General features: G+C 40.0%; 1 protein-coding gene across 5 annotated transcripts in view; it reads left to right on the top strand.

Moving 5' to 3' along the window:
- Positions 1-6,823: 6,823 nt before the first annotated feature.
- The window catches only part of ARHGDIB (Rho GDP dissociation inhibitor (GDI) beta), a 19,838-nt gene continuing 11,977 nt past the window's right edge, over positions 6,824-14,684 (top strand). Inside the window, exons 1-2 of one of the 5 annotated variants that reach the window (XM_011990809.1) lie at positions 6,991-7,059; positions 12,330-12,470. The gene's annotated coding sequence lies outside the window, so the exon portion shown is untranslated. Of the gene's footprint in view, positions 7,060-11,970; positions 11,973-12,329; positions 12,471-14,684 lie in introns of all 5 variants that reach the window. The other 4 variants (XM_011990810.1, XM_011990808.1, XM_011990816.1 and 1 more) reach the window with 4 other exon arrangements.

Raw genomic sequence — 14,684 nt, 5'->3', positions numbered from 1 at the left:
TGCAAGCCTGGCTCCTCTTTCCCTAAATACCCTAGGTTTGATTCTCCAGAAAAACATTAATCTTGGAAAAGACTTACGAATTAAAAACACAATATTCTTTTCCAGAAAACAGATAAGAGGAAACACTTCCCAACTCCATTTCATGAGACCTATTTCACCCTGACACCAAAACCAGACAAAGACAATTAAAAAGGAAATTACAGACCAGTATGTCTCATCAATTGAGATGCAAAAATTCTTAACAAAATATTATCAAATTAAATACAGCAATGTATAAAAAGAATAATACACTAGGGTCAAGTGGGATTTATTCCAGCTTGCAAGGCTTATTAAATATTCAAAAATTAATCAACATAATCCATTATATTAAGCTAAAGAAGAAAATCATATGATCATATCAATTGATAAAAATATGATTAACAAAATCCAAAACCCATTAATGATTAAAAAAAAAAAAAAACCTCTCAGTAAACTAGGAATAGAACTAGGAATTCTATGAGAATAGGATTCTCACTAAAAAACTATGAAAACCTACAGATCAATGAAACAGAGTAGAAAACCCAGATATAAACCTGCACAAATATGCCCAATTAATTTCTGACAAAATAGACGAAAGCAATTCAATGGGAGAAGGATGGTCTGTTCAACAAATGGTGCTGGAAAGCATAGACATTTTGTCTATGGATATCCATGAATCAAGAGGAGGAGGAGAAGGAAGAGGAGGAGAGGAAGAATCTTAAACCTCACATATTATGCACCCCAAAAACTTCACACCTAGTACAGAAATTAACTCAAATGAATCACAGACTAAAATATAAAATGTAAAACTATGAAACTTTAATTTAAAAAATATGAGAGAAAATCTCCAGGCCCTTGGACTAAGTGAAAAGTTCTCACACTTGCCGGTGAAAACACAATCCATAACAGTAAAAACTGATAAATTTGACCTGATTAAAATTAAAAATATTTGCTCTGTGAGAAACTCTGATGAGGAAATTGAAAGACAAATTACAAATTGGAAGACAGTGTTTGAAAATCCTATACCAAACAAGGGATTTGTACCTCAAAAATGTAAAGAACTCTCAAAACTTGAGATTAAAAAGGCAACCAATTCAATTAGAAAATGAACAAGAAACATGTGTAAGCATTTCACTGAAGAGGATATGTAGATTACAAGCACACACAAAGATATTCACTGTAATCATCCATTAGGGAAGTGCAAATTAAAACCACAATGAGAAATCACCACACACCTATGATAATGACTAAAAAAAAATAGTGTAACACTAAATGATTGCACAGATATAGGAGAAGATGGATCACTTGTGCATTGTGAGTGGGAGTGTAAGATGGGACAGCCACTGTGGAAAACCACTTGGCCAGTTTTCCTAAAAAGAAACATGGATTTACCATGCAACCTAGCAATTGCACTTTTGGGTGTTCGTCCAGGGAAGTGAAAACTTGTGTCCTCAAGTGTTTATAGCAGCTTTGTTCATACTAGCCCCAAACTGGAAACTATCCAAATTTCCTATAATGAGTGAATAGTTACACAAACTGTGGTACATTTATACCATGAAAACACTGCGCAGCCATACAAAGAGATGAACTTATTGACACCTACAACAACTAGTATGAACCTCAAGGAAATTATGCTAAAGGAAAAAAACCAATTACAAATGTATGTGTGATTCCATTTACATAATATTCTTTTTAAAAATTTTCATTTTAAGTTCGGGGTACGTGTGCAGGTTTGTTACATAGGTAGACGGGGGTTTGTTGTACACATTATTTCATCACCCAGGTATAAAGCCTAATATCCATGAGTAATTTTTCCTGATCTTCTCCCTCTTCCCACCCTCCACTCTCCAACAGGCCTCAGTGCATGTTGTTTCCCCCTGTGTTCTCATCATTTAGCTCCCACTTATAAGTGAGAATATACAGTATTTGGTTTTCTGTTCCTGCATTAGTTTGCTAAGGATAAGGGTCTCCAGTTCCATCCATGTCCCTGCAAAGGACATGATCTCCTTTTTTATGGCTTTTCAATGTTCTTTTATATGGCTTCATAGTATTCCATGGTGTATATGTACCACATTTTGGTTATCTAGTCTATCCATTTATATATTTTTAAAATTAAAAAATGTATAGAGAGGGTGAACAATTTAGTGGTCACCAGGGGTTAGGGATGGGTGTGAGGAGGTGGGTGTGGCTACAGAAGGATAGAACAAGTAAGCCTCACGGTGATGGCCTGTGTCTTCGTCGTGGTGGTAGTTAGAAGAAGCTTCACACACAATAAAATTGCATAGGACTACACACATACACACACACACACACACACACGATTGCATATGTAACTGGAGAAATCGGAGCAGGTTCTGTGAATTGTATCAATGTCAGTTTCTTGGGTTGATATTATACACATTTATGCCAGATGGTGACACTGGTGAAGACAGGGTGAACATTTCTTAACAACTTCCTGTAAATCTATAAGTATTTCAAAGTATAAAGTTAAATTTGTTATTCAAAAATTCATAAGAAGGATACATAGCAACTTCAACATATAGCAATCAGATAAATATTTGTTCAAAGCTGAAATATAGGTGACCTGACTCAGCAGGCAGAACTGTTTCCCGTCTTCCTATACTCCCCTCTCAAGCCATTCCTCCTTTGCTTCCTTTGTAGGCATCTCTCACTTCATCTTTTCTAAATGCTGAGGTTTCCTAGTATCTTGGCCTTTCTCATTAATTCCATTGGTATTTATTGACAGTATACTATGTTTTTAGTTAGTGCGCTAGTCTCTGGGATACAGCAGTGAATAAGACAAGGTCCCTGACCTTATAGAGTTCACAGCCTTGTGGAGACATGGATAACAAACAGAAAAATAATATATGGGAAATATGTCAAGGGATGTTACATGCTAGAAATAAAAATAAAGCAGAATGATGAAATAGAGGCACTATTTTAAATATGCTAGTTTAAAAAGACCCCTCTGAGAAACTGACATATGAGCAGAGATCTGAATAAAGAAAGAAATGAATCAGGTATGATTATTTAAAGGAAGAACATTTCTGCAAAGAGAATCATCTCTAAAATGGGAACCTGTTTCTCATGAAAGGATTAGCAAGAGGGGCAAGATCTGGAATGGAAGAAACAATGGCTAAGCGTTAGCAGATGAGTCTGGAGGATTGCAAGTGGCTAGATCATGAGTATGTTAGAATTCTAGTGCTACATGACAAATTACCCCCAAATTTAGCAGCCCATAACAATAGATATTTCCTATCTCTCACAGTTTCTATGGGTCAATCAGGAGTGGCATAGCTGGCTGGTTCCTGCTCACATCTTCCATGAGGTTACAGTCATGCTGTCAGTCAGGACTGTCGTCATCTGGAGCTGAAACCTTCATTTCCGTGATGGTTCATTTAGACAGCTTTTGGTCCTCACCACATGGACTGCTCCACAGGGGGCTTGAGTGTCCTTATGACATGGAGCCCTGCTTCCCACAGAATGAATGATCTAAGAGAAATCAAGAGAAAAGATACAATGTCTAACAGCCTTGGAAGCAACATGCCATCATTTCTGCCATATTCTATTAGCCACACAGAGTAATCTTGATACAATGTGATCAGGGTTGAATACCAGGATCACTGGAGGCTGCCTTGGAAGATGGCTACTAAAATAAGCCAACTTTCAGCTATGGGTGAAAATAGAATTCTATTTTATTTTAAGTGGATGAAAGATCCCTAGAGGTCTGAAAACCAAGGAATGATGTAATCATGAGCATGCTTTTTACTCTGTTATGAGAATAAAGGGTAAATGAGACTATTATGGAAATAGAAAACATATAAAGAGAATGCTGTAAAAGTCCAGTAGAGGCACAATGATGGTAGGCTAGGGTGCTAACCAAGGAGGAGGTAAGAAGTTGTCAGCAGGTTACTCACTAAAAGTGAAGCTAACAGGATTTCCCTCATGCTTGGCCAACTTCTCTTTTTACACTCCTTCTGGGTGATCCCATCACTTACATGGTTTAAACCAGTGTTTCTAAAACCTCACAGTTTACCTGCAGAGCTTTTTAAAACATAGATTTCCAGGTTCAACCCCGGGGAGAGATTCTGATGTAGGAGGTTTGGTCAGAGACTTTGCATTTCTAAGGAGTTCCTAGGTGATGGTGGTCTGCTGGTACACAGGCCACACTTTGGGTGACCTGGTTTAAATTACTATCCATGTAATGGATAATATGGATTACTATCCATGTAATGGATGATACATAAATTCAGGCTTATATATTTCACTATCTTTCAGAAATCATCTCCAACAAATGACACGATTTTTTTTCAAACTCAGGACAAGACATGTCCAAACATATGTCCTTATTTCTCCTAATACATCTATTTCTTCTTTTGTATTATCTATCTCACTTGGTGGTACCCCGAAGGACCCAGTCATTCTAGCAAAAAAATCCAGAAGTCCTTCCTGATTCCACATTCCTCCTCATCCACATCCTTCACATCCCACCAATTACCAGGGCATGCCAATTTCACCTAAATATTTCTCAAATCTCACCATTTTTGTCTATCTCATTGTGAATGTTCTACTTCAAGACTAAACAGTCTCCTAATAGATTTTATTCACATCAAGTCAACCACATCAGTTTGCCAGAATAAACTAGTGAAATGCAAAACTGATCATATCCATCCTTTACTTTCAACGGTTCTCCATCACTGATACGATCTAGGCCATGGTCCTTATTAACATGGTGTAAGAGGTCCATGGTGATCTGAACCCTGTGCCTGCCCTGCTCCAGGTACATTTCCCATTCCCACGTAACTTCCACTTTACATTCCAACAATCTTGAGCTGCTTCCTTATAATACCCTGCGTATCCCACATCATTTTGGGAAGCCATGGCCATGTTGCTGCTCATGTTTCTCCTCTACCTCAAGTGCCTTCTCTTCCACTCCCAACCCTTCGCACGTCAACTACTCAACATGTACTCTCCCTCTTAACTGAGCACAGTGGTCACTTCCTCCAGGAAGCCTCCCTTGGTGTCCTTACATGTACTCTCAAAATACACCATGTGTTTCTTCTTTTCCTATGCTCACACACACACACACAAATTTGTTTACTTCTGCCTTCCCCATTACATCTTTCAGCTACTTGAGGTCTAGGACTGTGTCTTGTTTATTTCTGTACCTTTCCATGGGTCCTTGCATATGACCAGGAATTATTAAGTATTTTTTGATAATTAGACTCCTTTTAGAACTTCCTAAAATTATGAATGCTCTCTCATCCTCCAATACATACATTGATCTATAATAAAATCTGTAAAATACGTATTGATTTCACAGATTTTTCTGGAAAGGGGTGCTTCCGTACCCTCCAATATACACTGGGCTCGTGGTAGGGGGTGGGGGAGAAAGCCAGGTTTGCCTAGTGAGGTGTTCCCTAATAGCATGAAAAATGAGTGGTGGGATATAGGCCATGAATTTACCATTTTTGACTTTTAAATATTTCTTGTTACAATTAATGTATTCTGCCTATGTTACTTTCATTGTCTCCTCGGTAGAACATAAGTTCCCCAGGGCAGCAGAGATGTCGCCTGCGGTCCATTGCTGCACAAGGGAACTAGAACAGTACTTGGAAGAAAAGAGGTGCTCGGTAAATATTATGGAATGAATAAATGTGTCCCCTCTTGAGGGTGCAGAGCTATAGAATGTACTGCCTTCTGTGTAAGTTCGGGTTTGCTTTGTTTTTACAATAAAGTTATCTACATTGTTTCAAGGGCTATATTGTGTCTATATTACTTTAAAATTTATAAAATGAAGTGGTATTAGGTTTTTAGTATTTTTGCTCATTTTAATTATATACTATTTTTCTTTTCATATTTTTCTAGGCTAATCTCTTTTCTCGCATGAAATGACTACCACCCCGCCCCTTGATTATTTTGATTTCATTGACTCTAAGGAGAAGGCAAACCCTGTGGTATCAATTTACAAAGGGAGATGAAGAAGATGCAGTACATTTAGGTGAAAACAAAATAAATGTCAGTTTCTCCAAATTTGTGTGCTTAGTCAGTTCTAAATATATTGATGTAGTGTAAATACTGAATATTGAAATATTAACCTAAATAAGCATGTATTATTGTTAACAGCTCCTGGAATAGACAGCACAAATGTGACTTGGCTGCTTAAAAACTGTTCCTCAGATGATTTAAACATGGCCTCCGAGACTTGTTCCCATTTAAATTACTTCATAAACCATTTCCTCAAATATGGTACAAAGTCTATTTTAGCGCTTGTTAAATTGTCACAAATTCTGAGTTAGAAGACTATGAATTAATGAAGTTTTACTTCCTTTTGCAATTTCCTAGGTTTCATCAAAGATAGTACTTTCGCTTGCTTGTTTCATTTGAAGAAAAATCAGCAAAAACTATTAGAAACAATATTTGATTGTTTGTAGTGCAATACGAAGCTACATCTTGAAATTATAACCAACAAAACTCCCAAAATCTGTTTAAGGACACATTTTTAAATTTAGGACCAAGTACATGCCGTTAACAATCATAATTTCTTAACACTCTACATTCACTGCCAGCAAACTTTCAACATATTGGTTGATAATGAAGCTGGCGGGTACCCAGTGAGAACAGAAGTGAGAGGTACAAAGTAGAGCCCATGTGAATTTATTGCTACTGGTTTCAGGCTCCTTGCCTCCGTAGGCTTATGCACTGAAATGACCTGATTATCAGACATACCCTCACAATTATTCATAATACCCATAGCTATAGGCTCCACAATCTTGCGTGTACATTCATGCATCTCCACGTCACACGGGCTGTCATGCTCGCACATGTGCCATTAATTGACAAGAATGCTGCTCAAGTTGGCTGATCAAGAGATAGGCAGTGCAAAGGAACAGGATTTGAGACAGCCCAGGGTTTCCTCTTCAAGTAGGTCTAAAGCAATTTTTTTTTTCTCATTAACTTCCTTCCTGTTCTAACTGCCAGCACTCAGAAGTCAGAGTTGAGAGACAGAGGCACCCCGGACAGAGACGTGAAGCCCTGAATGTAAGTTCAAATACCTCGGGCTGGGGAGGCTTCAGGTGGGCGCAGAGCAAAGTCGGAAACCTCTCGACGGGGCTACAGCCCTGGACAGTTTATTATTTTTTTAGACGGGCGGTTCTGCTTTAAAACAAACTTTATGATAAGAAGTTGCTAAGGAGGCTGCAGAGAAGGGGAAGTTAGAGCAGGGAAGGGTAGCAGTGACTCAGGGGAGGAGGCTCAAAGAAGGAGGGTACAGGGTGCGCTGCAGCCCGGGAGGTGCGATCCTGAATATTCTGGAGAAGGGCTCTGAGAACACCACTGGGAGTGCCTGGAGGGGTTTCCTGCAAAGTAGGAGCAGGCACCTGGCCAGGCTCGGAAGAAAAAGACTGTAGATATAAACTGATACGGTCTGTGCTGGTAGATGGTGAGTTGTGCTGGGGTGGAGATATGTGGTTTCCTGTTTTTAAGCAGGCAATGTAAAAAGACTGGTTGAAAGAGAGAAAAAAAAAGTTCAAAGCTATCAAATATTAAACTGTCTTCCACTAAAGAATTTTCTGGTGATACAAGAGAAACGCATAATGAAATCCTCCCTTAGAGTGCAGGGAATTTAGCCCTCCAAGAGGAAGTATGGTATAGCACATGGTTATGTACTCATGAGTCATACAGTGATAGAATTTCTACCACTGACAAAAGACTGTGTATTAAATTCCTGCAGTCGGATAGGCAGAAAGATTGTTGCTGTTGTTGTCAAAAATAATAATAGGGCTGAGCGTGGTGGCTCACGCCTGTAATCCCAGCACTTTGGGAGGCCGAGGCGAGTGGATCACCTGAGGTCAGGAGTTCAAGACCAGCTTGACCAGCATGGTGAAACCCGGTCTCTACTAAAAATGCAAAATTAGCTGGGTGTGGTGGTGCATTCCTGTAATCCCAGTTACTTGGGAGGCTGAGGCAGGAGAATCGCTTGAACCCAGGAGGCGGAGGTTACAGTGAGCCAAGATCACACCATTGCACTCCAGCCTGGGCAACAAGAGCAAAACTCTGGCTCAAAAAATAAAAATATTAGTAATCATAATAGCCCTTTACATATGAGATAACTAAAAGCAAACATGGAAAACACCAAATCACATATTAAGAGACAGGTTTTAGAAAAATTCAAGGAGGCCCAGCTAGGACAGCTGATCACTGGGCCTTCAAAATGTCAAGGTCTGAATTTCAGCCACCATTAGGAGAAGTTCTTTAGGTATGACCTGAAATACTTTATTCCCTTTTAGAGGACTTCTCAGCCAGCATGTTTCATAAACATAATCTATAATTAAACTCTAGACCTATGGTAACTTGGGGTGTGGGTCTGATAAGCCCTGGGCAGTTCTTGATCCAGAGTGGGGAAAGGCAGACTGCTCTCACCCAGAGGGCTCGTGGTCACCCCTTCACACAGAGACCTAGAGCCACTGGAGTCAAGGTTGGCCTGGCGATCCTCACTGCAGGGACAGTCAGGCAAGGGAGATCAAGAGGACCATGTCAGTCTCTTGGTCCAGGGAGACAGGGGCAGAAGTTCAGTCCCTAGCAGGCATCGTGAATCTTGCCATTGGCTTTGTGTTTTTTTAAATTTGTAATAATATATTCCCTCCCAAACCAGATATAGCACAAGCTGAGTAACAAAAGCATCTTACTCTTTTGTGAGATGTGGGAAATTCCAAGAGAAGAACAGTTCTTTCTCCATCCATGCTTCACAGATGCAAAACGTGAGGACTAGCCATGCTGTCACTGAACAGAAACAGGCAAGCATTTTTCAGGCCTCAACTGGAATTTGGTCCTTCCTTGCTTTGGAGAGAGAGCATGAGTTTGTCGCTAGGGAAGTAGGCTCTGAGCAACATCAAGGTTCTGTTTTCAGTAGACGCTCAGCACCACAAAGTCATTCTGAGGGAAAGATGTGGGTCTGAGCTCATTTGGGGGAGCACAGTACATGACAAACATCAGCTAGCAGGAAAAGAGAAGCCCTGGGGAGTCGAAATTATGCAGCTAGAAAAAGAGAACCAACATTTGTTGAGTGCCTTCTATGTGTCAGGCCTGGTGATAGAAACTTTCAAATTTTGTTCCTGAGAAGAATGCAGAAGTGTTCAATAATTTGACTAAAATTACATATGGATACAAAAAGGATCAATAGCCACAATGCCTCTGAATTGCAATTCACAGGGCTTGGTGGTGCGTGCCTGTAGTCCTAGCTACTCAGGAGGCTCAGGTGATTCTCCCACCTCAACCTCCCGAGTAGCTGGGACTATAGGTGCGCGTCACCACGCTGGCTAATTTTACCATTTTTAGTAGAGACGGGGTGTCTCCATGTCGCCAAGGCTGGTCTCGAATTCCTGGGCTCAAGCAATCTGCCTGCCTTGGCCTCCTAAAGTCCTGGGATTAAAGGCACGAGCCACAATGCATGACCTATTACTATTTTTCTTGAGACAGGTCTCGCTCTATCACCCAAGCTGAAGTGCAGGGGCATGAACACAGTTCACTGCAGCCTCAACCTCCTGAGGCTCAGGTGATCCTCCCACATTCTTAGGAAGAATCACATGGAAGAAATTTTCTCCAATTTCACATTTTAAGAGTCCTTATTCCTGGTTTGTGTTATTGTTGCCTGGGATCCTGTATTCAAGTCTACACTGGCATACCCAGAGATGAGTCTCATGTTGCCCATGAAACGCCAGCAACATTTAGCCGTGCAATAAGCACATCCTGAATCACTCTGTGTCGTGTTACTCTCTGGTGTCCTCAGCCAGAGAGTGCATTTTACCACGGGTAAAAATTCACTTGGGCTTTCTTAAAGAGCCTGATAATCTTAGCACAAATGGTCATAAAAAATTCTCTCTCACTTCTGTCTAACTTTTCATGCTAATTTAAAACTTTTGTGAATATATTGAGATGCCAAAGGCAATGGCTTCCTTAATGCACAGTTTTCTTTGAGGATTATTTAAAATAATATTTGTATGGCATGACTTCACACATTGGGCACTCAGCAAAGCTCACTGGATCTCTTGAGTTCTCTCTCTTTGTGCATGCGAATGTGGGTTAGAAAAACATGCTATGAATGCACAGGCAAGACATAATAAGTTGTTTCTCTCACAAAGAGAAATGGTAAGAAATTACATTTCTACTAATTTGAGCTGTTCTCTGGACTGATCACAATATTTATTGTCTCTTACAAAATAATCTTGTCTTTGGTTTTTCCCATCCAGTTTTGAAGTTTTCATAGTCCTTCATGGGGCTGAGGTGGTAGAAAGCAGCACCGCAAAGTGGGGAGTATGGATTCCTCCATGTCACCAGGGACAGGGGCGGTGGGGAGAGGGTGGAATCCCTAACCAAGAAGGCTTCTGGTGTCCTGAGAGACAAACTTGCAATCCCATAATACGCCAAATCGCCAGGCAAGCAGCACAGCACATTCAAATCCTTGACTACCTCTGAAATGTCACCAGTGTTTTAGAGGTGGCTCCAGACCTGCGCTAGACCCACAGCCCATTTTGGGGGAAGTCAGACATATCCTAGTCAGCAGGGAAAGTGGAGATAACAGGAGTTACAGAGAATGCTGATGCTCACATAGGAACTTCTCTGATAGAAATCCCCTACTTCTGGTACTTCCACATTTCTCTGTCTCTCCCCTCTTTCTCTTTCTCCCTTCTCCCTCCTCTCTCTCTCCTCTTTCTTCTCTTTCTCTCCTCTCTCTTCCCCCACTTCTTTCTCTCTCCTCTCTCTCGCCTCTTTCTCCTCTTTCTCTCCTCTCTCTCTTCCCCCACTTCCTTCTTTCTCTCTCATCTCTATCTCTTCTACCTAATACGCGAATACCCATGGCCTGTGTGTCTAGATGCATAATCTAGCACAATTTTGCAGATCCAGCTTTGGGCCGTGAATTAAGTCTCCATGGTATTTTGCTCCAGAGCCAGAGGGAATTCTCTTAATTAGCTGTGCCTGTGTTCACTGACATTTCTCATCATTCACAGAGTGACCTCTGGCTTCAATGAAGAAAGGGAGCAATAAATAAAATCTAAAATTAAATTGTTTACATGGAAATTTTTAAAAGAAATATAATATAGTCTCATTTTAGGGTGATTCAGTTTTTAAACAATCCTTGCAACTCCCCAGAACTGCTTGTCTCTTTAATACTCCTCAAAGACAAAAATCTATTTTTAAGGAGGAAGGAGTGGGGACAGAGTCAGCTCCCATCCAGGGAAAAGCATTTGGTGTGGAAGCAGTTAGCTAGCTTCACTGAAGCCTTGTGGCAAAACAGACCACATCAGGGCAGGGAAGGAAGAAGAAGAAGAGAACAAATATTCATGGAACATCTATTCTTGACCAGTATAGTCCTATAATTTTTCACATGTCTTCTCCAATCTTTCATTCCCATAAAGAAGAACATCCCCATTTTACTGGTGGTAAAATTGAGGCTCAGTGAAATTAGCAGCTTGCTTGAGTCCTGTAATAATGCAGAGCCTAGTTTTGAATCCCTGGTGCATCTAACTCAATCTATGTTCTATGAGACATGAAAGTCGCCTTTCTCTGAATTACCCAGGTAATTTGTTTAATCTAAACTTAGGAATTCTACCTTTTCTTGTCCTCAGTCCATTTAGAGCTGCATTAATGAAACAGATGATGCTCTATCCTGACATGGGTGTAAATTTTTAAGTGTAATTCACTTGCAATGTCTTGGAAATTTCACTGAATTTGCAAGCAAAAACATTGATTTGTGCTATGTCATATGCACACTGTGAGTAACCATCCTAATTTAATTTGACATTTTAATTGAGGCTGAGAAGATTAAGTCCCCATCTCAGCACATCTAATGCTTGCCAGTGCTTTGCTGAATAGCCAACATGGGGATGTGAGGGCTCCACTGTGAAAGTTAATCTGTGTGGGCATCTGTGAAGCAGAAAATAGAGAAAACTGGAGTAGTAAGCCTGTGGGAAAAAATAATATGGGCTTTGGGGCCTAACAAATGGGGCCCACATTAATCTGGTTAAACATATAGTTGTTAATTCTCCATTTCATTTTTCCTGTGCAAAGGACCAAAGTCAAAAACAAACAAAACCCAACTCTGTCCTTTGTAGAATGGGAGATGAGCAGCTGAGGAAGGTGAGGAAAGTCCATCCAGAAGATTCTATGCTGATGGGCTGAGTCCTCCCCAACCTCTCTTTTACTTCCTCTTTTCTTTTCTCATTTCACAAGCTTCTTTAAATTAGGGAGCATTCGAGTCATTAAATTAAGAAGGGGCCTCAGAGATCTTTTCATGCCACGGCTTCATTTTGCAGAGGATGAAACCGGGGCCCAGTGAGGTTAAGCAACTTGCACGAGTTGCGCTGAAACATCGTTATCTGACACTTCCCTGCTTTGTTAAAGCTGTCTCTGCAGAGCTTGCAAAGAAGCACTGACCTCTGCTTGTGCAGCTCCAGGTAGATTCCCAAGATGACTAACAAACTCTAATTTTATTATAACTTCTTAAAGACAACTGAAGCAATAGAGCATAGTGCCTAAAAGTCAGACAACCTGGGCTCAGACATTAATTCTGCCTACCACATGGTATGTCTTCTTTAGGCAAGTTACTTAACTTGAACTTTAGTTTCCTAGTCTGGAAAAGAGAATGATGATGCCAACGAAGTTATTGTGAGAACTACATAGACAATCCTCTAGAAAGCACTTAGCACTACATGTGATAACTATTATAATTTGTATCAATAATATCAATATTATCAATAGGAAAATCAGTTGTCCTTTAGATGATGGGATTGGAAAACAGTCTGTAGAATTTTCATAAAATTCCTATTCTCATTTCAACACGCATCCATAAGATAGGAGGATAAAAAGAGAAAATTGTTGTTTGTGGTTAAATATGCGCACAGATAATTTGAGAAATCATTGTCAAAATATATACGCCATTTATGGCTGGGGCTTCAGGAGAAACGGAGGTTACCCAGAGATAATGTTAAAAATGCAGTACAATGCTTAATATCTACTGTACTTGAGTTTTTGCTGAAGAGTAGATTTTAGGCACTCTTGCCACACACACACAAAAGTAGGTGAGATGATGGATACGTTAATTTGCTTGACTATAGTAAACTTTTCACTATCTATGTATCCCAGACATATTTTACACCTTAAATATATATAATAAATACCTTTTAAGAAATGGATTCATAAGAGGTATTTATGTATTCCAGATGTTAATCTCTTGTTAATATATGCATTGTGAATGTCTCATTTTTAGAATCCAGACCATTACTCTTTTCACTATTTATAGGGTGATATTAGGAAAATAAATTTTAAATGCTTGTGTAATTGAAGCATTTAATATTTTCTTCTATGTCTCAGTTTTTGCACTTGTAAAATGTAACTGACTGTGCCTACCGCACAGCATTGCAATGACTGAGTGAAGTAATGCATGCAAAGCACTTATCCCATAATAACTGAGTTTTTGGCTTGTAAGTGTTCAGTAACAATTTGCTGTTACTATTATGGTACCCTTTATTATGCAAAGACCTGTTCGGTGAAAGAAAAATAATTTTATGTCTGGGAGAAAAATAAGTAAAATAAAATAAAATAAAATAAAATAAAATAAAATATGCAGCATCTTTTGGGGATTCACATACATTTTATTTTTTAATTTTTAAATTTCCTTTTAAAGATGAATTCTATTGCATATGTTTAAGGTTTACAGCATAATGTTTAAGGATACACATCGATAGTAAAAATGTTACTATAGTGAAGCAAATCAACATATCCATCATCTCACATAGTTACCCTTTGTTTGTTTCTGTGCCAAGAGCAGCTAATGTCTATTCATTTAACACGGGGATTCACATACATTTTAAATAACAAAACACAGACAGATATTCTGTCATATTCACAGGTGAAATAAGGTAACTGAATGGTAACTTAGCTGACACATGACTGCAGGTCAGGAGAAATATGCAGAGGCCTTAGAAAAGTAATCATCTAAAGTTGATGTGCTCTAATCCCTCATCTCCCAAGATGAGGAAAGTCAGATCCACAGTGGTTGCAACATTCAGTTAACAGGGAAAAGCTAGTTAGTAGGAAAGCCAGAATCCAAACCCAGGCATGCATAACAAGGCCTAGTTCAGTGAAGAGATCGTTATCCAAAATCAAACAGAATGACCACGGAATTCTCCTAAGGGGCTATTTCCTGCACCCATGTGCACCTGGGTTTCTCTGCCAGGCTTTGTGGTCATGTGCCCTCAGACACAGGTGTCACCTGATATCTTCTGCTTCAACATATTCAACATTTTGAGTAGGTGGACTCTCAGTTTGAGACAAGTTGTGTCAATGATCTGGTGGAGCTCCAGGAAAAGCAAGCTTCTGGCCAGGCACCTGTAATCCCAGCACTTTGGGAGGCCAAGGAGGGTGGGTCTCTTGAGCTCAGGTGTTCAAGACCGGCCTGAGCAACCTGGGGAAACCCCATCTCTACCAAAACAACAAAAAAATTAGCCAGGCAGGTGGTACGTGCCTGTAGTCCCAGCTACTTGGAAGGCTGAGGCAAGAGAATTGGTTGACTCTAGGAGGCAGAGGTCGTAGTGAGCCAAGATAGAGCCACTGCCCTCCAGCCTGGGTGACAGAGTAAAACGTAAGGAGGGAGGGAGGGAGGGAGGAAG

This window comes from Mandrillus leucophaeus, unplaced genomic scaffold (genome assembly GCF_000951045.1).
Source record: "Mandrillus leucophaeus isolate KB7577 unplaced genomic scaffold, Mleu.le_1.0 Scaffold383, whole genome shotgun sequence".
Lineage (NCBI taxonomy): Eukaryota > Metazoa > Chordata > Mammalia > Primates > Cercopithecidae > Mandrillus > Mandrillus leucophaeus.
This window is presented reverse-complemented; position numbering and strand designations above follow the sequence as displayed.